Consider the following 20,984-nt stretch of genomic DNA (forward strand, 5'->3'; position numbering starts at 1 on the left):
ACAAGCTCGAAGATGGTACCAATCGATCCGCAGGACCCAAATTAGTCCAGATGCAACCACTTTCCAAGTCTGACCTTCACAAAAAAAGTTATTCAAGAATATCTCTTTCTCCTATGTGCTTTCATCCCTAACCCTAACCCTAACCCTTCCGAAAGTCGGAGAAGCTCAAGGATGGTACCGATCGATGCGCACTACCCCATTTAGTGGGGGTAGAGCCTACTTGCAAGTCTCTCCGACCTTCACAAAAAAAGTTATTCAAGAATATCTCTTTCTCCTATGTGCTTTCATCCCTAACCCTAACCCTAACCCTTCCGAAAGTCGGAGAAGCTCAAGGATGGTACCGATCGATGCGCGCTACCCCATTTAGTGGGGGTAGAGCCTACTTGCAAGTCTCTCCGACCTTCACAAAAAAAGTTATTCAAGAATATCTCTTTCTCCTATGTGCTTTCATCCCTAACCCTAACCCTAACCCTTCCGAAAGTCGGAGAAGCTCAAGGATGGTACCGATCGATGCGCGCTACCCCATTTAGTGGGGGTAGAGCCTACTTGCAAGTCTCTCCGACCTTCACAAAAAAAGTTATTCAAGAATATCTCTTTCTCCTATGTGCTTTCATCCCTAACCCTAACCCTAACCCTTCCGAAAGTCGGAGAAGCTCAAGGATGGTACCGATCGATGCGCGCTACCCCATTTAGTGGGGGTAGAGCCTACTTGCAAGTCTCTCCGACCTTCACAAAAAAAGTTATTCAAGAATATCTCCTCAGATTTGGGGGAATTTCGTCGGTCGACCTCTTCCGAAGGTCGTACAAGCTCGGGGATGGTACCAATCGATCCGCAGGACCCAAATTAGTCCAGATGCAACCACTTTCCAAGTCTCTCCGACCTTCACAAAAAAAAGTTATTCAAGAATATCTCTTTCTCCTATGTGCTTTCATCCCTAACCCTAACCCTAACCCTTCCGAAAGTCGGAGAAGCTCAAGGATAGTACCGATCGATGCGCGCTACCCCATTTAGTGGGGGTAGAGCCTACTTGCAAGTCTCTCCGACCTTCACAAAAAAAGTTATTCAAGAATATCTCTTTCTCCTATGTGCTTTCATCCCTAACCCTAACCCTTCCGAAAGTCGGAGAAGCTCAAGGATGGTACCGATCGATGCGCGCAACCCCATTTAGTGGGGGTAGAGCCTACTTGCAAGTCTCTCCGACCTTCACAAAAAAAGTTATTCAAGAATATCTCCTCAGATTTGGGGGAATTTCGTCGGTCGACCTCTTCCGAAGGTCGTACAAGCTCGGGGATGGTACCAATCGATCCGCAGGACCCAAATTAGTCCAGATGCAACCACTTTCCAAGTCTCTCCGACCTTCAAAAAAAAGTTATTCAAGAATATCTCTTTCTCCTATGTGCTTTCATCCCTAACCCTAACCCTAACCCTTCCGAAAGTCGGAGAAGCTCAAGGATGGTACCGATCGATGCGCGCTACACCATTTAGTGGGGGTAGAGCCTACTTGCAAGTCTCTCCGACCTTCACAAAAAAAGTTATTCAAGAATATCTCTTTCTCCTATGTGCTTTCATCCCTAACCCTAACCCTAACCCTTCCGAAAGTCGGAGAAGCTCAAAGATGGTACTGATCGATGCGCGCAACCCCATTTAGTGGGGGTAGAGCCTACTTGCAAGTCTCTCCGACCTTCACAAAAAAAGTTATTCAAGAATATCTCCTCAGATTTGGGGGAATTTCGTCGGTCGACCTCTTCCGAAGGTCGTACAAGCTCGGGGATGGTACCAATCGATCCGCAGGACCCAAATTAGTCCAGATGCAACCACTTTCCAAGTCTCTCCGACCTTCACAAAAAAAGTTATTCAAGAATATCTCTTTCTCCTATGTGCTTTCATCCCTAACCCTAACCCTAACCCTTCCGAAAGTCGGAGAAGCTCAAGGATGGTACCGATCGATGCGCGCTACCCCATTTAGTGGGGGTAGAGCCTACTTGCAAGTCTCTCCGACCTTCACAAAAAAAGTTATTCAAGAATATCTCCTCAGATTTGGGGGAATTTCGTCGGTCGACCTCTTCCGAAGGTCGTACAAGCTCGGGGATGGTACCAATCGATCCGCAGGACCCAAATTAGTCCAGATGCAACCACTTTCCAAGTCTCTCCGACCTTCACAAAAAAAGTTATTCAAGAATATCTCTTTCTCCTATGTGCTTTCATCCCTAACCCTAACCCTAACCCTTCCGAAAGTCGGAGAAGCTCAAGGATGGTACCGATCGATGCGCGCTACCCCATTTAGTGGGGGTAGAGCCTACTTGCAAGTCTCTCCGACCTTCACAAAAAAAGTTATTCAAGAATATCTCTTTCTCCTATGTGCTTTCATCCCTAACCCTAACCCTAACCCTTCCGAAAGTCGGAGAAGCTCAAGGATGGTACCGATCGATGCGCGCTACCCCATTTAGTGGGGGTAGAGCCTACTTGCAAGTCTCTCCGACCTTCACAAAAAAAGTTATTCAAGAATATCTCTTTCTCCTATGTGCTTTCATCCCTAACCCTAACCCTAACCCTTCCGAAAGTCGGAGAAGCTCAAGGATGGTACCGATCGATGCGCGCTACCCCATTTAGTGGGGGTAGAGCCTACTTGCAAGTCTCTCCGACCTTCACAAAAAAAGTTATTCAAGAATATCTCTTTCTCCTATGTGCTTTCATCCCTAACCCTAACCCTAACCCTTCCGAAAGTCGGAGAAGCTCAAGGATGGTACCGATCGATGCGCGCTACCCCATTTAGTGGGGGTAGAGCCTACTTGCAAGTCTCTCCGACCTTCACAAAAAAAGTTATTCAAGAATATCTCTTTCTCCTATGTGCTTTCATCCCTAACCCTAACCCTAACCCTTCCGAAAGTCGGAGAAGCTCAAGGATGGTACCGATCGATGCGCGCTACCCCATTTAGTGGGGGTAGAGCCTACTTGCAAGTCTCTCCGACCTTCACAAAAAAAGTTATTCAAGAATATCTCTTTCTCCTATGTGCTTTCATCCCTAACCCTAACCCTAACCCTTCCGAAAGTCGGAGAAGCTCAAGGATGGTACCGATCGATGCGCGCTACCCCATTTAGTGGGGGTAGAGCCTACTTGCAAGTCTCTCCGACCTTCACAAAAAAAGTTATTCAAGAATATCTCCTCAGATTTGGGGGAATTTCGTCGGTCGACCTCTTCCGAAGGTCGTACAAGCTCGGGGATGGTACCAATCGATCCGCAGGACCCAAATTAGTCCAGATGCAACCACTTTCCAAGTCTCTCCGACCTTCACAAAAAAAGTTATTCAAGAATATCTCTTTCTCCTATGTGCTTTCATCCCTAACCCTAACCCTAACCCTTCCGAAAGTCGGAGAAGCTCAAGGATAGTACCGATCGATGCGCGCTACCCCATTTAGTGGGGGTAGAGCCTACTTGCAAGTCTCTCCGACCTTCACAAAAAAAGTTATTCAAGAATATCTCTTTCTCCTATGTGCTTTCATCCCTAACCCTAACCCTTCCGAAAGTCGGAGAAGCTCAAGGATGGTACCGATCGATGCGCGCAACCCCATTTAGTGGGGGTAGAGCCTACTTGCAAGTCTCTCCGACCTTCACAAAAAAAGTTATTCAAGAATATCTCCTCAGATTTGGGGGAATTTCGTCGGTCGACCTCTTCCGAAGGTCGTACAAGCTCGGGGATGGTACCAATCGATCCGCAGGACCCAAATTAGTCCAGATGCAACCACTTTCCAAGTCTCTCCGACCTTCAAAAAAAAGTTATTCAAGAATATCTCTTTCTCCTATGTGCTTTCATCCCTAACCCTAACCCTAACCCTTCCGAAAGTCGGAGAAGCTCAAGGATGGTACCGATCGATGCGCGCTACACCATTTAGTGGGGGTAGAGCCTACTTGCAAGTCTCTCCGACCTTCACAAAAAAAGTTATTCAAGAATATCTCTTTCTCCTATGTGCTTTCATCCCTAACCCTAACCCTAACCCTTCCGAAAGTCGGAGAAGCTCAAAGATGGTACTGATCGATGCGCGCAACCCCATTTAGTGGGGGTAGAGCCTACTTGCAAGTCTCTCCGACCTTCACAAAAAAAGTTATTCAAGAATATCTCCTCAGATTTGGGGGAATTTCGTCGGTCGACCTCTTCCGAAGGTCGTACAAGCTCGGGGATGGTACCAATCGATCCGCAGGACCCAAATTAGTCCAGATGCAACCACTTTCCAAGTCTCTCCGACCTTCACAAAAAAAGTTATTCAAGAATATCTCTTTCTCCTATGTGCTTTCATCCCTAACCCTAACCCTAACCCTTCCGAAAGTCGGAGAAGCTCAAGGATGGTACCGATCGATGCGCGCTACCCCATTTAGTGGGGGTAGAGCCTACTTGCAAGTCTCTCCGACCTTCACAAAAAAAGTTATTCAAGAATATCTCCTCAGATTTGGGGGAATTTCGTCGGTCGACCTCTTCCGAAGGTCGTACAAGCTCGGGGATGGTACCAATCGATCCGCAGGACCCAAATTAGTCCAGATGCAACCACTTTCCAAGTCTCTCCGACCTTCACAAAAAAAGTTATTCAAGAATATCTCTTTCTCCTATGTGCTTTCATCCCTAACCCTAACCCTAACCCTTCCGAAAGTCGGAGAAGCTCAAGGATGGTACCGATCGATGCGCGCTACCCCATTTAGTGGGGGTAGAGCCTACTTGCAAGTCTCTCCGACCTTCACAAAAAAAGTTATTCAAGAATATCTCTTTCTCCTATGTGCTTTCATCCCTAACCCTAACCCTAACCCTTCCGAAAGTCGGAGAAGCTCAAGGATGGTACCGATCGATGCGCGCTACCCCATTTAGTGGGGGTAGAGCCTACTTGCAAGTCTCTCCGACCTTCACAAAAAAAGTTATTCAAGAATATCTCTTTCTCCTATGTGCTTTCATCCCTAACCCTAACCCTAACCCTTCCGAAAGTCGGAGAAGCTCAAGGATGGTACCGATCGATGCGCGCTACCCCATTTAGTGGGGGTAGAGCCTACTTGCAAGTCTCTCCGACCTTCACAAAAAAAGTTATTCAAGAATATCTCTTTCTCCTATGTGCTTTCATCCCTAACCCTAACCCTAACCCTTCCGAAAGTCGGAGAAGCTCAAGGATGGTACCGATCGATGCGCGCAACCCCATTTAGTGGGGGTAGAGCCTACTTGCAAGTCTCTCCGACCTTCACAAAAAAAGTTATTCAAGAATATCTCCTCAGATTTGGGGGAATTTCGTCGGTCGACCTCTTCCGAAGGTCGTACAAGCTCGGGGATGGTACCAATCGATCCGCAGGACCCAAATTAGTCCAGATGCAACCACTTTCCAAGTCTCTCCGACCTTCACAAAAAAAGTTATTCAAGAATATCTCTTTCTCCTATGTGCTTTCATCCCTAACCCTAACCCTAACCCTTCCGAAAGTCGGAGAAGCTCAAGGATGGTACTGATCGATGCGCGCTACCCCATTTAGTGGGGGTAGAGCCTACTTGCAAGTCTCTCCGACCTTCACAAAAAAAGTTATTCAAGAATATCTCTTTCTCCTATGTGCTTTCATCCCTAACCCTAACCCTAACCCTTCCGAAAGTCGGAGAAGCTCAAGGATGGTACCGATCGATGCGCGCAACCCCATTTAGTGGGGGTAGAGCCTACTTGCAAGTCTCTCCGACCTTCACAAAAAAAGTTATTCAAGAATATCTCCTCAGATTTGGGGGAATTTCGTCGGTCGACCTCTTCCGAAGGTCGTACAAGCTCGGGGATGGTACCAATCGATCCGCAGGACCCAAATTAGTCCAGATGCAACCACTTTCCAAGTCTCTCCGACCTTCACAAAAAAAGTTATTCAAGAATATCTCTTTCTCCTATGTGCTTTCATCCCTAACCCTAACCCTAACCCTTCCGAAAGTCGGAGAAGCTCAAGGATGGTACCGATCGATGCGCGCTACCCCATTTAGTGGGGGTAGAGCCTACTTGCAAGTCTCTCCGACCTTCACAAAAAAAGTTATTCAAGAATATCTCTTTCTCCTATGTGCTTTCATCCCTAACCCTAACCCTAACCCTTCCGAAAGTCGGAGAAGCTCAAGGATGGTACCGATCGATGCGCGCTACCCCATTTAGTGGGGGTAGAGCCTACTTGCAAGTCTCTCCGACCTTCACAAAAAAAGTTATTCAAGAATATCTCTTTCTCCTATGTGCTTTCATCCCTAACCCTAACCCTAACCCTTCCGAAAGTCGGAGAAGCTCAAGGATGGTACCGATCGATGCGCGCTACCCCATTTAGTGGGGGTAGAGCCTACTTGCAAGTCTCTCCGACCTTCACAAAAAAAGTTATTCAAGAATATCTCTTTCTCCTATGTGCTTTCATCCCTAACCCTAACCCTAACCCTTCCGAAAGTCGGAGAAGCTCAAGGATGGTACCGATCGATGCGCGCAACCCCATTTAGTGGGGGTAGAGCCTACTTGCAAGTCTCTCCGACCTTCACAAAAAAAGTTATTCAAGAATATCTCCTCAGATTTGGGGGAATTTCGTCGGTCGACCTCTTCCGAAGGTCGTACAAGCTCGGGGATAGTACCAATCGATCCGCAGGACCCAAATTAGTCCAGATGCAACCACTTTCCAAGTCTCTCCGACCTTCACAAAAAAAGTTATTCAAGAATATCTCTTTCTCCTATGTGCTTTCATCCCTAACCCTAACCCTAACCCTTCCGAAAGTCGGAGAAGCTCAAGGATGGTACCGATCGATGCGCGCTACCCCATTTAGTGGGGGTAGAGCCTACTTGCAAGTCTCTCCGACCTTCACAAAAAAAGTTATTCAAGAATATCTCTTTCTCCTATGTGCTTTCATCCCTAACCCTAACCCTAACCCTTCCGAAAGTCGGAGAAGCTCAAGGATGGTACCGATCGATGCGCGCTACCCCATTTAGTGGGGGTAGAGCCTACTTGCAAGTCTCTCCGACCTTCACAAAAAAAGTTATTCAAGAATATCTCTTTCTCCTATGTGCTTTCATCCCTAACCCTAACCCTAACCCTTCCGAAAGTCGGAGAAGCTCAAGGATGGTACCGATCGATGCGCGCTACCCCATTTAGTGGGGGTAGAGCCTACTTGCAAGTCTCTCCGACCTTCACAAAAAAAGTTATTCAAGAATATCTCTTTCTCCTATGTGCTTTCATCCCTAACCCTAACCCTAACCCTTCCGAAAGTCGGAGAAGCTCAAGGATGGTACCGATCGATGCGCGCTACCCCATTTAGTGGGGGTAGAGCCTACTTGCAAGTCTCTCCGACCTTCACAAAAAAAGTTATTCAAGAATATCTCTTTCTCCTATGTGCTTTCATCCCTAACCCTAACCCTAACCCTTCCGAAAGTCGGAGAAGCTCAAGGATGGTACTGATCGATGCGCGCAACCCCATTTAGTGGGGGTAGAGCCTACTTGCAAGTCTCTCCGACCTTCACAAAAAAAGTTATTCAAGAATATCTCCTCAGATTTGGGGGAATTTCGTCGGTCGACCTCTTCCGAAGGTCGTACAAGCTCGGGGATGGTACCAATCGATCCGCAGGACCCAAATTAGTCCAGATGCAACCACTTTCCAAGTCTCTCCGACCTTCACAAAAAAAGTTATTCAAGAATATCTCTTTCTCCTATGTGCTTTCATCCCTAACCCTAACCCTAACCCTTCCGAAAGTCGGAGAAGCTCAAGGATGGTACTGATCGATGTGCGCAACCCCATTTAGTGGGGGTAGAGCCTACTTGCAAGTCTCTCCGACCTTCACAAAAAAAGTTATTCAAGAATATCTCCTCAGATTTGGGGGAATTTCGTCGGTCGACCTCTTCCGAAGGTCGTACAAGCTCGGGGATGGTACCAATCGATCCGCAGGACCCAAATTAGTCCAGATGCAACCACTTTCCAAGTCTCTCCGACCTTCACAAAAAAAGTTATTCAAGAATATCTCTTTCTCCTATGTGCTTTCATCCCTAACCCTAACCCTTCCGAAAGTCGGAGAAGCTCAAGGATGGTACCGATCGATGCGCGCTACCCCATTTAGTGGGGGTAGAGCCTACTTGCAAGTCTCTCCGACCTTCACAAAAAAAGTTATTCAAGAATATCTCTTTCTCCTATGTGCTTTCATCCCTAACCCTAACCCTAACCCTTCCGAAAGTCGGAGAAGCTCAAGGATGGTACCGATCGATGCGCGCAACCCCATTTAGTGGGGGTAGAGCCTACTTGCAAGTCTCTCCGACCTTCACAAAAAAAGTTATTCAAGAATATCTCCTCAGATTTGGGGGAATTTCGTCGGTCGACCTCTTCCGAAGGTCGTACAAGCTCGGGGATGGTACCAATCGATCCGCAGGACCCAAATTAGTCCAGATGCAACCACTTTCCAAGTCTCTCCGACCTTCACAAAAAAAGTTATTCAAGAATATCTCTTTCTCCTATGTGCTTTCATCCCTAACCCTAACCCTAACCCTTCCGAAAGTCGGAGAAGCTCAAGGATGGTACCGATCGATGCGCGCTACCCCATTTAGTGGGGGTAGAGCCTACTTGCAAGTCTCTCCGACCTTCACAAAAAAAGTTATTCAAGAATATCTCTTTCTCCTATGTGCTTTCATCCCTAACCCTAACCCTAACCCTTCCGAAAGTCGGAGAAGCTCAAGGATAGTACCGATCGATGCGCGCTACCCCATTTAGTGGGGGTAGAGCCTACTTGCAAGTCTCTCCGACCTTCACAAAAAAAGTTATTCAAGAATATCTCTTTCTCCTATGTGCTTTCATCCCTAACCCTAACCCTAACCCTTCCGAAAGTCGGAGAAGCTCAAGGATGGTACCGATCGATGCGCGCTACCCCATTTAGTGGGGGTAGAGCCTACTTGCAAGTCTCTCCGACCTTCACAAAAAAAGTTATTCAAGAATATCTCCTCAGATTTGGGGGAATTTCGTCGGTCGACCTCTTCCGAAGGTCGTACAAGCTCGGGGATGGTACCAATCGATCCGCAGGACCCAAATTAGTCCAGATGCAACCACTTTCCAAGTCTCTCCGACCTTCACAAAAAAAGTTATTCAAGAATATCTCTTTCTCCTATGTGCTTTCATCCCTAACCCTAACCCTAACCCTTCCGAAAGTCGGAGAAGCTCAAGGATGGTACCGATCGATGCGCGCTACCCCATTTAGTGGGGGTAGAGCCTACTTGCAAGTCTCTCCGACCTTCACAAAAAAAGTTATTCAAGAATATCTCTTTCTCCTATGTGCTTTCATCCCTAACCCTAACCCTAACCCTTCCGAAAGTCGGAGAAGCTCAAGGATGGTACTGATCGATGCGCGCAACCCCATTTAGTGGGGGTAGAGCCTACTTGCAAGTCTCTCCGACCTTCACAAAAAAAGTTATTCAAGAATATCTCCTCAGATTTGGGGGAATTTCGTCGGTCGACCTCTTCCGAAGGTCGTACAAGCTCGGGGATGGTACCAATCGATCCGCAGGACCCAAATTAGTCCAGATGCAACCACTTTCCAAGTCTCTCCGACCTTCACAAAAAAAGTTATTCAAGAATATCTCTTTCTCCTATGTGCTTTCATCCCTAACCCTAACCCTAACCCTTCCGAAAGTCGGAGAAGCTCAAGGATGGTACTGATCGATGTGCGCAACCCCATTTAGTGGGGGTAGAGCCTACTTGCAAGTCTCTCCGACCTTCACAAAAAAAGTTATTCAAGAATATCTCCTCAGATTTGGGGGAATTTCGTCGGTCGACCTCTTCCGAAGGTCGTACAAGCTCGGGGATGGTACCAATCGATCCGCAGGACCCAAATTAGTCCAGATGCAACCACTTTCCAAGTCTCTCCGACCTTCACAAAAAAAGTTATTCAAGAATATCTCTTTCTCCTATGTGCTTTCATCCCTAACCCTAACCCTTCCGAAAGTCGGAGAAGCTCAAGGATGGTACCGATCGATGCGCGCTACCCCATTTAGTGGGGGTAGAGCCTACTTGCAAGTCTCTCCGACCTTCACAAAAAAAGTTATTCAAGAATATCTCTTTCTCCTATGTGCTTTCATCCCTAACCCTAACCCTAACCCTTCCGAAAGTCGGAGAAGCTCAAGGATGGTACCGATCGATGCGCGCAACCCCATTTAGTGGGGGTAGAGCCTACTTGCAAGTCTCTCCGACCTTCACAAAAAAAGTTATTCAAGAATATCTCCTCAGATTTGGGGGAATTTCGTCGGTCGACCTCTTCCGAAGGTCGTACAAGCTCGGGGATGGTACCAATCGATCCGCAGGACCCAAATTAGTCCAGATGCAACCACTTTCCAAGTCTCTCCGACCTTCACAAAAAAAGTTATTCAAGAATATCTCTTTCTCCTATGTGCTTTCATCCCTAACCCTAACCCTAACCCTTCCGAAAGTCGGAGAAGCTCAAGGATGGTACCGATCGATGCGCGCTACCCCATTTAGTGGGGGTAGAGCCTACTTGCAAGTCTCTCCGACCTTCACAAAAAAAGTTATTCAAGAATATCTCTTTCTCCTATGTGCTTTCATCCCTAACCCTAACCCTAACCCTTCCGAAAGTCGGAGAAGCTCAAGGATAGTACCGATCGATGCGCGCTACCCCATTTAGTGGGGGTAGAGCCTACTTGCAAGTCTCTCCGACCTTCACAAAAAAAGTTATTCAAGAATATCTCTTTCTCCTATGTGCTTTCATCCCTAACCCTAACCCTAACCCTTCCGAAAGTCGGAGAAGCTCAAGGATGGTACCGATCGATGCGCGCTACCCCATTTAGTGGGGGTAGAGCCTACTTGCAAGTCTCTCCGACCTTCACAAAAAAAGTTATTCAAGAATATCTCCTCAGATTTGGGGGAATTTCGTCGGTCGACCTCTTCCGAAGGTCGTACAAGCTCGGGGATGGTACCAATCGATCCGCAGGACCCAAATTAGTCCAGATGCAACCACTTTCCAAGTCTCTCCGACCTTCACAAAAAAAGTTATTCAAGAATATCTCTTTCTCCTATGTGCTTTCATCCCTAACCCTAACCCTAACCCTTCCGAAAGTCGGAGAAGCTCAAGGATGGTACCGATCGATGCGCACTACCCCATTTAGTGGGGGTAGAGCCTACTTGCAAGTCTCTCCGACCTTCACAAAAAAAGTTATTCAAGAATATCTCTTTCTCCTATGTGCTTTCATCCCTAACCCTAACCCTAACCCTTCCGAAAGTCGGAGAAGCTCAAGGATGGTACCGATCGATGCGCGCTACCCCATTTAGTGGGGGTAGAGCCTACTTGCAAGTCTCTCCGACCTTCACAAAAAAAGTTATTCAAGAATATCTCTTTCTCCTATGTGCTTTCATCCCTAACCCTAACCCTAACCCTTCCGAAAGTCGGAGAAGCTCAAGGATGGTACCGATCGATGCGCGCTACCCCATTTAGTGGGGGTAGAGCCTACTTGCAAGTCTCTCCGACCTTCACAAAAAAAGTTATTCAAGAATATCTCTTTCTCCTATGTGCTTTCATCCCTAACCCTAACCCTAACCCTTCCGAAAGTCGGAGAAGCTCAAGGATGGTACCGATCGATGCGCGCTACCCCATTTAGTGGGGGTAGAGCCTACTTGCAAGTCTCTCCGACCTTCACAAAAAAAGTTATTCAAGAATATCTCTTTCTCCTATGTGCTTTCATCCCTAACCCTAACCCTAACCCTTCCGAAAGTCGGAGAAGCTCAAGGATGGTACTGATCGATGCGCGCAACCCCATTTAGTGGGGGTAGAGCCTACTTGCAAGTCTCTCCGACCTTCACAAAAAAAGTTATTCAAGAATATCTCCTCAGATTTGGGGGAATTTCGTCGGTCGACCTCTTCCGAAGGTCGTACAAGCTCGGGGATGGTACCAATCGATCCGCAGGACCCAAATTAGTCCAGATGCAACCACTTTCCAAGTCTCTCCGACCTTCACAAAAAAAGTTATTCAAGAATATCTCTTTCTCCTATGTGCTTTCATCCCTAACCCTAACCCTAACCCTTCCGAAAGTCGGAGAAGCTCAAGGATGGTACCGATCGATGCGCGCTACCCCATTTAGTGGGGGTAGAGCCTACTTGCAAGTCTCTCCGACCTTCACAAAAAAAGTTATTCAAGAATATCTCTTTCTCCTATGTGCTTTCATCCCTAACCCTAACCCTAACCCTTCCGAAAGTCGGAGAAGCTCAAGGATGGTACCGATCGATGCGCGCTACCCCATTTAGTGGGGGTAGAGCCTACTTGCAAGTCTCTCCGACCTTCACAAAAAAAGTTATTCAAGAATATCTCTTTCTCCTATGTGCTTTCATCCCTAACCCTAACCCTAACCCTTCCGAAAGTCGGAGAAGCTCAAGGATAGTACCGATCGATGCGCGCTACCCCATTTAGTGGGGGTAGAGCCTACTTGCAAGTCTCTCCGACCTTCACAAAAAAAGTTATTCAAGAATATCTCTTTCTCCTATGTGCTTTCATCCCTAACCCTAACCCTAACCCTTCCGAAAGTCGGAGAAGCTCAAGGATGGTACCGATCGATGCGCGCTACCCCATTTAGTGGGGGTAGAGCCTACTTGCAAGTCTCTCCGACCTTCACAAAAAAAGTTATTCAAGAATATCTCCTCAGATTTGGGGGAATTTCGTCGGTCGACCTCTTCCGAAGGTCGTACAAGCTCGGGGATGGTACCAATCGATCCGCAGGACCCAAATTAGTCCAGATGCAACCACTTTCCAAGTCTCTCCGACCTTCACAAAAAAAGTTATTCAAGAATATCTCTTTCTCCTATGTGCTTTCATCCCTAACCCTAACCCTAACCCTTCCGAAAGTCGGAGAAGCTCAAGGATGGTACCGATCGATGCGCACTACCCCATTTAGTGGGGGTAGAGCCTACTTGCAAGTCTCTCCGACCTTCACAAAAAAAGTTATTCAAGAATATCTCTTTCTCCTATGTGCTTTCATCCCTAACCCTAACCCTAACCCTTTCGAAAGTCGGAGAAGCTCAAAGATGGTACCGATCGATGCGCGCTACCCCATTTAGTGGGGGTAGAGCCTACTTGCAAGTCTCTCCGACCTTCACAAAAAAAGTTATTCAAGAATATCTCTTTCTCCTATGTGCTTTCATCCCTAACCCTAACCCTAACCCTTCCGAAAGTCGGAGAAGCTCAAGGATGGTACCGATCGATGCGCGCTACCCCATTTAGTGGGGGTAGAGCCTACTTGCAAGTCTCTCCGACCTTCACAAAAAAAGTTATTCAAGAATATCTCTTTCTCCTATGTGCTTTCATCCCTAACCCTAACCCTAACCCTTCCGAAAGTCGGAGAAGCTCAAGGATGGTACCGATCGATGCGCGCTACCCCATTTAGTGGGGGTAGAGCCTACTTGCAAGTCTCTCCGACCTTCACAAAAAAAGTTATTCAAGAATATCTCTTTCTCCTATGTGCTTTCATCCCTAACCCTAACCCTAACCCTTCCGAAAGTCGGAGAAGCTCAAGGATGGTACTGATCGATGCGCGCAACCCCATTTAGTGGGGGTAGAGCCTACTTGCAAGTCTCTCCGACCTTCACAAAAAAAGTTATTCAAGAATATCTCCTCAGATTTGGGGGAATTTCGTCGGTCGACCTCTTCCGAAGGTCGTACAAGCTCGGGGATGGTACCAATCGATCTGCAGGACCCAAATTAGTCCAGATGCAACCACTTTCCAAGTCTCTCCGACCTTCACAAAAAAAGTTATTCAAGAATATCTCTTTCTCCTATGTGCTTTCATCCCTAACCCTAACCCTAACCCTTCCGAAAGTCGGAGAAGCTCAAGGATGGTACTGATCGATGCGCGCAACCCCATTTAGTGGGGGTAGAGCCTACTTGCAAGTCTCTCCGACCTTCACAAAAAAAGTTATTCAAGAATATCTCTTTCTCCTATGTGCTTTCATCCCTAACCCTAACCCTAACCCTTCCGAAAGTCGGAGAAGCTCAAGGATGGTACCGATCGATGCGCGCTACCCCATTTAGTGGGGGTAGAGCCTACTTGCAAGTCTCTCCGACCTTCACAAAAAAAGTTATTCAAGAATATCTCTTTCTCCTATGTGCTTTCATCCCTAACCCTAACCCTAACCCTTCCGAAAGTCGGAGAAGCTCAAGGATGGTACCGATCGATGCGCGCTACCCCATTTAGTGGGGGTAGAGCCTACTTGCAAGTCTCTCCGACCTTCACAAAAAAAGTTATTCAAGAATATCTCTTTCTCCTATGTGCTTTCATCCCTAACCCTAACCCTAACCCTTCCGAAAGTCGGAGAAGCTCAAGGATGGTACTGATCGATGCGCGCAACCCCATTTAGTGGGGGTAGAGCCTACTTGCAAGTCTCTCCGACCTTCACAAAAAAAGTTATTCAAGAATATCTCCTCAGATTTGGGGGAATTTCGTCGGTCGACCTCTTCCGAAGGTCGTACAAGCTCGGGGATGGTACCAATCGATCCGCAGGACCCAAATTAGTCCAGATGCAACCACTTTCCAAGTCTCTCCGACCTTCACAAAAAAAGTTATTCAAGAATATCTCTTTCTCCTATGTGCTTTCATCCCTAACCCTAACCCTAACCCTTCCGAAAGTCGGAGAAGCTCAAGGATGGTACTGATCGATGCGCGCAACCCCATTTAGTGGGGGTAGAGCCTACTTGCAAGTCTCTCCGACCTTCACAAAAAAAGTTATTCAAGAATATCTCCTCAGATTTGGGGGAATTTCGTCGGTCGACCTCTTCCGAAGGTCGTAAAAGCTCGGGGATGGTACCAATCGATCCGCAGGACCCAAATTAGTCCAGATGCAACCACTTTCCAAGTCTCTCCGACCTTCACAAAAAAAGTTATTCAAGAATATCTCTTTCTCCTATGTGCTTTCATCCCTAACCCTAACCCTAACCCTTCCGAAAGTCGGAGAAGCTCAAGGATGGTACTGATCGATGCGCGCTACCCCATTTAGTGGGGGTAGAGCCTACTTGCAAGTCTCTCCGACCTTCACAAAAAAAGTTATTCAAGAATATCTCTTTCTCCTATGTGCTTTCATCCCTAACCCTAACCCTAACCCTTCCGAAAGTCGGAGAAGCTCAAGGATGGTACCGATCGATGCGCGCTACCCCATTTAGTGGGGGTAGATCCTACTTGCAAGTCTCTCCGACCTTCACAAAAAAAGTTATTCAAGAATATCTCTTTCTCCTATGTGCTTTCATCCCTAACCCTAACCCTAACCCTTCCGAAAGTCGGAGAAGCTCAAGGATGGTACTGATCGATGCGCGCAACCCCATTTAGTGGGGGTAGAGCCTACTTGCAAGTCTCTCCGACCTTCACAAAAAAAGTTATTCAAGAATATCTCCTCAGATTTGGGGGAATTTCGTCGGTCGACCTCTTCCGAAGGTCGTACAAGCTCGGGGATGGTACCAATCGATCCGCAGGACCCAAATTAGTCCAGATGCAACCACTTTCCAAGTCTCTCCGACCTTCACAAAAAAAGTTATTCAAGAATATCTCTTTCTCCTATGTGCTTTCATCCCTAACCCTAACCCTAACCCTTCCAAAAGTCGGAGAAGCTCAAGGATGGTACTGATCGATGCGCGCAACCCCATTTAGTGGGGGTAGAGCCTACTTGCAAGTCTCTCCGACCTTCACAAAAAAAGTTATTCAAGAATATCTCCTCAGATTTGGGGGAATTTCGTCGGTCGACCTCTTCCGAAGGTCGTAAAAGCTCGGGGATGGTACCAATCGATCCGCAGGACCCAAATTAGTCCAGATGCAACCACTTTCCAAGTCTCTCCGACCTTCACAAAAAAAGTTATTCAAGAATATCTCTTTCTCCTATGTGCTTTCATCCCTAACCCTAACCCTAACCCTTCCGAAAGTCGGAGAAGCTCAAGGATGGTACCGATCGATGCGCGCTACCCCATTTAGTGGGGGTAGAGCCTACTTGCAAGTCTCTCCGACCTTCACAAAAAAAGTTATTCAAGAATATCTCTTTCTCCTATGTGCTTTCATCCCTAACCCTAACCCTAACCCTTCCGAAAGTCGGAGAAGCTCAAGGATGGTACCGATCGATGCGCGCTACCCCATTTAGTGGGGGTAGAGCCTACTTGCAAGTCTCTCCGACCTTCACAAAAAAAGTTATTCAAGAATATCTCTTTCTCCTATGTGCTTTCATCCCTAACCCTAACCCTAACCCTTCCGAAAGTCGGAGAAGCTCAAGGATGGTACTGATCGATGCGCGCAACCCCATTTAGTGGGGGTAGAGCCTACTTGCAAGTCTCTCCGACCTTCACAAAAAAAGTTATTCAAGAATATCTCCTCAGATTTGGGGGAATTTCGTCGGTCGACCTCTTCCGAAGGTCGTACAAGCTCGGGGATGGTACCAATCGATCCGCAGGACCCAAATTAGTCCAGATGCAACCACTTTCCAAGTCTCTCCGACCTTCACAAAAAAAGTTATTCAAGAATATCTCTTTCTCCTATGTGCTTTCATCCCTAACCCTAACCCTAACCCTTCCGAAAGTCGGAGAAGCTCAAGGATGGTACTGATCGATGCGCGCAACCCCATTTAGTGGGGGTAGAGCCTACTTGCAAGTCTCTCCGACCTTCACAAAAAAAGTTATTCAAGAATATCTCCTCAGATTTGGGGGAATTTCGTCGGTCGACCTCTTCCGAAGGTCGTAAAAGCTCGGGGATGGTACCAATCGATCCGCAGGACCCAAATTAGTCCAGATGCAACCACTTTCCAAGTCTCTCCGACCTTCACAAAAAAAGTTATTCAAGAATATCTCTTTCTCCTATGTGCTTTCATCCCTAACCCTAACCCTAACCCTTCCGAAAGTCGGAGAAGCTCAAGGATGGTACTGATCGATGCGCGCTACCCCATTTAGTGGGGGTAGAGCCTACTTGCAAGTCTCTCCGACCTTCACAAAAAAAGTTATTCAAGAATATCTCTTTCTCCTATGTGCTTTCATCCCTAACCCTAACCCTAACCCTTCCGAAAGTCGGAGAAGCTCAAGGATGGTACCGATCGATGCGCGCTACCCCATTTAGTGGGGGTAGATCCTACTTGCAAGTCTCTCCGACCTTCACAAAAAAAGTTATTCAAGAATATCTCTTTCTCCTATGTGCTTTCATCCCTAACCCTAACCCTAACCCTTCCGAAAGTCGGAGAAGCTCAAGGATGGTACTGATCGATGCGCGCAACCCCATTTAGTGGGGGTAGAGCCTACTTGCAAGTCTCTCCGACCTTCACAAAAAAAGTTATTCAAGAATATCTCCTCAGATTTGGGGGAATTTCGTCGGTCGACCTCTTCCGAAGGTCGTACAAGCTCGGGGATGGTACCAATCGATCCGCAGGACCCAAATTAGTCCAGATGCAACCACTTTCCAAGTCTCTCCGACCTTCACAAAAAAAGTTATTCAAGAATATCTCTTTCTCCTATGTGCTTTCATCCCTAACCCTAACCCTAACCCTTCCAAAAGTCGGAGAAGCTCAAGGATGGTACTGATCGATGCGCGCAACCCCATTTAGTGGGGGTAGAGCCTACTTGCAAGTCTCTCCGACCTTCACAAAAAAAGTTATTCAAGAATATCTCCTCAGATTTGGGGGAATTTCGTCGGTCGACCTCTTCCGAAGGTCGTAAAAGCTCGGGGATGGTACCAATCGATCCGCAGGACCCAAATTAGTCCAGATGCAACCACTTTCCAAGTCTCTCCGACCTTCACAAAAAAAGTTATTCAAGAATATCTCTTTCTCCTATGTGCTTTCATCCCTAACCCTAACCCTAACCCTTCCGAAAGTCGGAGAAGCTCAAGGATGGTACCGATCGATGCGCGCTACCCCATTTAGTGGGGGTAGAGCCTACTTGCAAGTCTCTCCGACCTTCACAAAAAAAGTTATTCAAGAATATCTCTTTCTCCTATGTGCTTTCATCCCTAACCCTAACCCTAACCCTTCCGAAAGTCGGAGAAGCTCAAGGATGGTACCGATCGATGCGCGCAACCCCATTTAGTGGGGGTAGAGCCTACTTGCAAGTCTCTCCGACCTTCACAAAAAAAGTTATTCAAGAATATCTCCTCAGATTTGGGGGAATTTCGTCGGTCGACCTCTTCCGAAGGTCGTACAAGCTCGGGGATGGTACCAATCGATCCGCAGGACCCAAATTAGTCCAGATGCAACCACTTTCCAAGTCTCTCCGACCTTCACAAAAAAAGTTATTCAAGAATATCTCTTTCTCCTATGTGCTTTCATCCCTAACCCTAACCCTAACCCTTCCGAAAGTCGGAGAAGCTCAAGGATGGTACCGATCGATGCGCGCTACCCCATTTAGTGGGGGTAGAGCCTACTTGCAAGTCTCTCCGACCTTCACAAAAAAAGTTATTCAAGAATATCTCTTTCTCCTATGTGCTTTCATCCCTAACCCTAACCCTAACCCTTCCGAAAGTCGGAGAAGCTCAAGGATGGTACCGATCGATGCGCGCTACCCCATTTAGTGGGGGTAGAGCCTACTTGCAAGTCTCTCCGACCTTCACAAAAAAAGTTATTCAAGAATATCTCTTTCTCCTATGTGCTTTCATCCCTAACCCTAACCCTAACCCTTCCGAAAGTCGGAGAAGCTCAAGGATGGTACTGATCGATGCGCGCAACCCCATTTAGTGGGGGTAGAGCCTACTTGCAAGTCTCTCCGACCTTCACAAAAAAAGTTATTCAAGAATATCTCCTCAGATTTGGGGGAATTTCGTCGGTCGACCTCTTCCGAAGGTCGTACAAGCTCGGGGATGGTACCAATCGATCCGCAGGACCCAAATTAGTCCAGATGCAACCACTTTCCAAGTCTCTCCGACCTTCACAAAAAAAGTTATTCAAGAATATCTCTTTCTCCTATGTGCTTTCATCCCTAACCCTAACCCTAACCCTTCCGAAAGTCGGAGAAGCTCAAGGATGGTACTGATCGATGCGCGCAACCCCATTTAGTGGGGGTAGAGCCTACTTGCAAGTCTCTCCGACCTTCACAAAAAAAGTTATTCAAGAATATCTCCTCAGATTTGGGGGAATTTCGTCGGTCGACCTCTTCCGAAGGTCGTAAAAGCTCGGGGATGGTACCAATCGATCCGCAGGACCCAAATTAGTCCAGATGCAACCACTTTCCAAGTCTCTCCGACCTTCACAAAAAAAGTTATTCAAGAATATCTCTTTCTCCTATGTGCTTTCATCCCTAACCCTAACCCTAACCCTTCCGAAAGTCGGAGAAGCTCAAGGATGGTACTGATCGATGCGCGCTACCCCATTTAGTGGGGGTAGAGCCTACTTGCAAGTCTCTCCGACCTTCACAAAAAAAGTTATTCAAGAATATCTCTTTCTCCTATGTGCTTTCATCCCTAACCCTAACCCTAACCCTTCCGAAAGTCGGAGAAGCTCAAGGATGGTACCGATCGATGCGCGCTACCCCATTTAGTGGGGGTAGATCCTACTTGCAAGTCTCTCCGACCTTCACAAAAAAAGTTATTCAAGAATATCTCTTTCTCCTATGTGCTTTCATCCCTAACCCTAACCCTAACCCTTCCGAAAGTCGGAGAAGCTCAAGGATGGTACTGATCGATGCGCGCAACCCCATTTAGTGGGGGTAGAGCCTACTTGCAAGTCTCTCCGACCTTCACAAAAAAAGTTATTCAAGAATATCTCCTCAGATTTGGGGGAATTTCGTCGGTCGACCTCTTCCGAAGGTCGTACAAGCTCGGGGATGGTACCAATCGATCCGCAGGACCCAAATTAGTCCAGATGCAACCACTTTCCAAGTCTCTCCGACCTTCACAAAAAAAGTTATTCAAGAATATCTCTTTCTCCTATGTGCTTTCATCCCTAACCCTAACCCTAACCCTTCCAAAAGTCGGAGAAGCTCAAGGATGGTACTGATCGATGCGCGCAACCCCATTTAGTGGGGGTAGAGCCTACTTGCAAGTCTCTCCGACCTTCACAAAAAAAGTTATTCAAGAATATCTCTTTCTCCTATGTGCTTTCATCCCTAACCCTAACCCTAACCCTTCCGAAAGTCGGAGAAGCTCAAGGATGGTACTGATCGATGCGCGCAACCCCATTTAGTGGGGGTAGAGCCTACTTGCAAGTCTCTCCGACCTTCACAAAAAAAGTTATTCAAGAATATCTCCTCAGATTTGGGGGAATTTCGTCGGTCGACCTCTTCCGAAGGTCGTAAAAGCTCGGGGATGGTACCAATCGATCCGCAGGACCCAAATTAGTCCAGATGCAACCACTTTCCAAGTCTCTCCGACCTTCACAAAAAAAGTTATTCAAGAATATCTCTTTCTCCTATGTGCTTTCATCCCTAACCCTAACCCTAACCCTTCCGAAAGTCGGAGAAGCTCAAGGATGGTACTGATCGATGCGCGCTACCCCATTTAGTGGGGGTAGAGCCTACTTGCAAGTCTCTCCGACCTTCACAAAAAAAGTTATTCAAGAATATCTCTTTCTCCTATGTGCTTTCATCCCTAACCCTAACCCTAACCCTTCCGAAAGTCGGAGAAGCTCAAGGATGGTACCGATCGATGCGCGCTACCCCATTTAGTGGGGGTAGATCCTACTTGCAAGTCTCTCCGACCTTCACAAAAAAAGTTATTCAAGAATATCTCTTTCTCCTATGTGCTTTCATCCCTAACCCTAACCCTAACCCTTCCGAAAGTCGGAGAAGCTCAAGGATGGTACTGATCGATGCGCGCAACCCCATTTAGTGGGGGTAGAGCCTACTTGCAAGTCTCTCCGACCTTCACAAAAAAAGTTATTCAAGAATATCTCCTCAGATTTGGGGGAATTTCGTCGGTCGACCTCTTCCGAAGGTCGTACAAGCTCGGGGATGGTACCAATCGATCCGCAGGACCCAAATTAGTCCAGATGCAACCACTTTCCAAGTCTCTCCGACCTTCACAAAAAAAGTTATTCAAGAATATCTCTT

The sequence above is a fragment of the Limanda limanda genome, unplaced genomic scaffold (assembly GCF_963576545.1).
Source record: "Limanda limanda unplaced genomic scaffold, fLimLim1.1 SCAFFOLD_34, whole genome shotgun sequence".
Taxonomy (NCBI): domain Eukaryota; kingdom Metazoa; phylum Chordata; class Actinopteri; order Pleuronectiformes; family Pleuronectidae; genus Limanda; species Limanda limanda.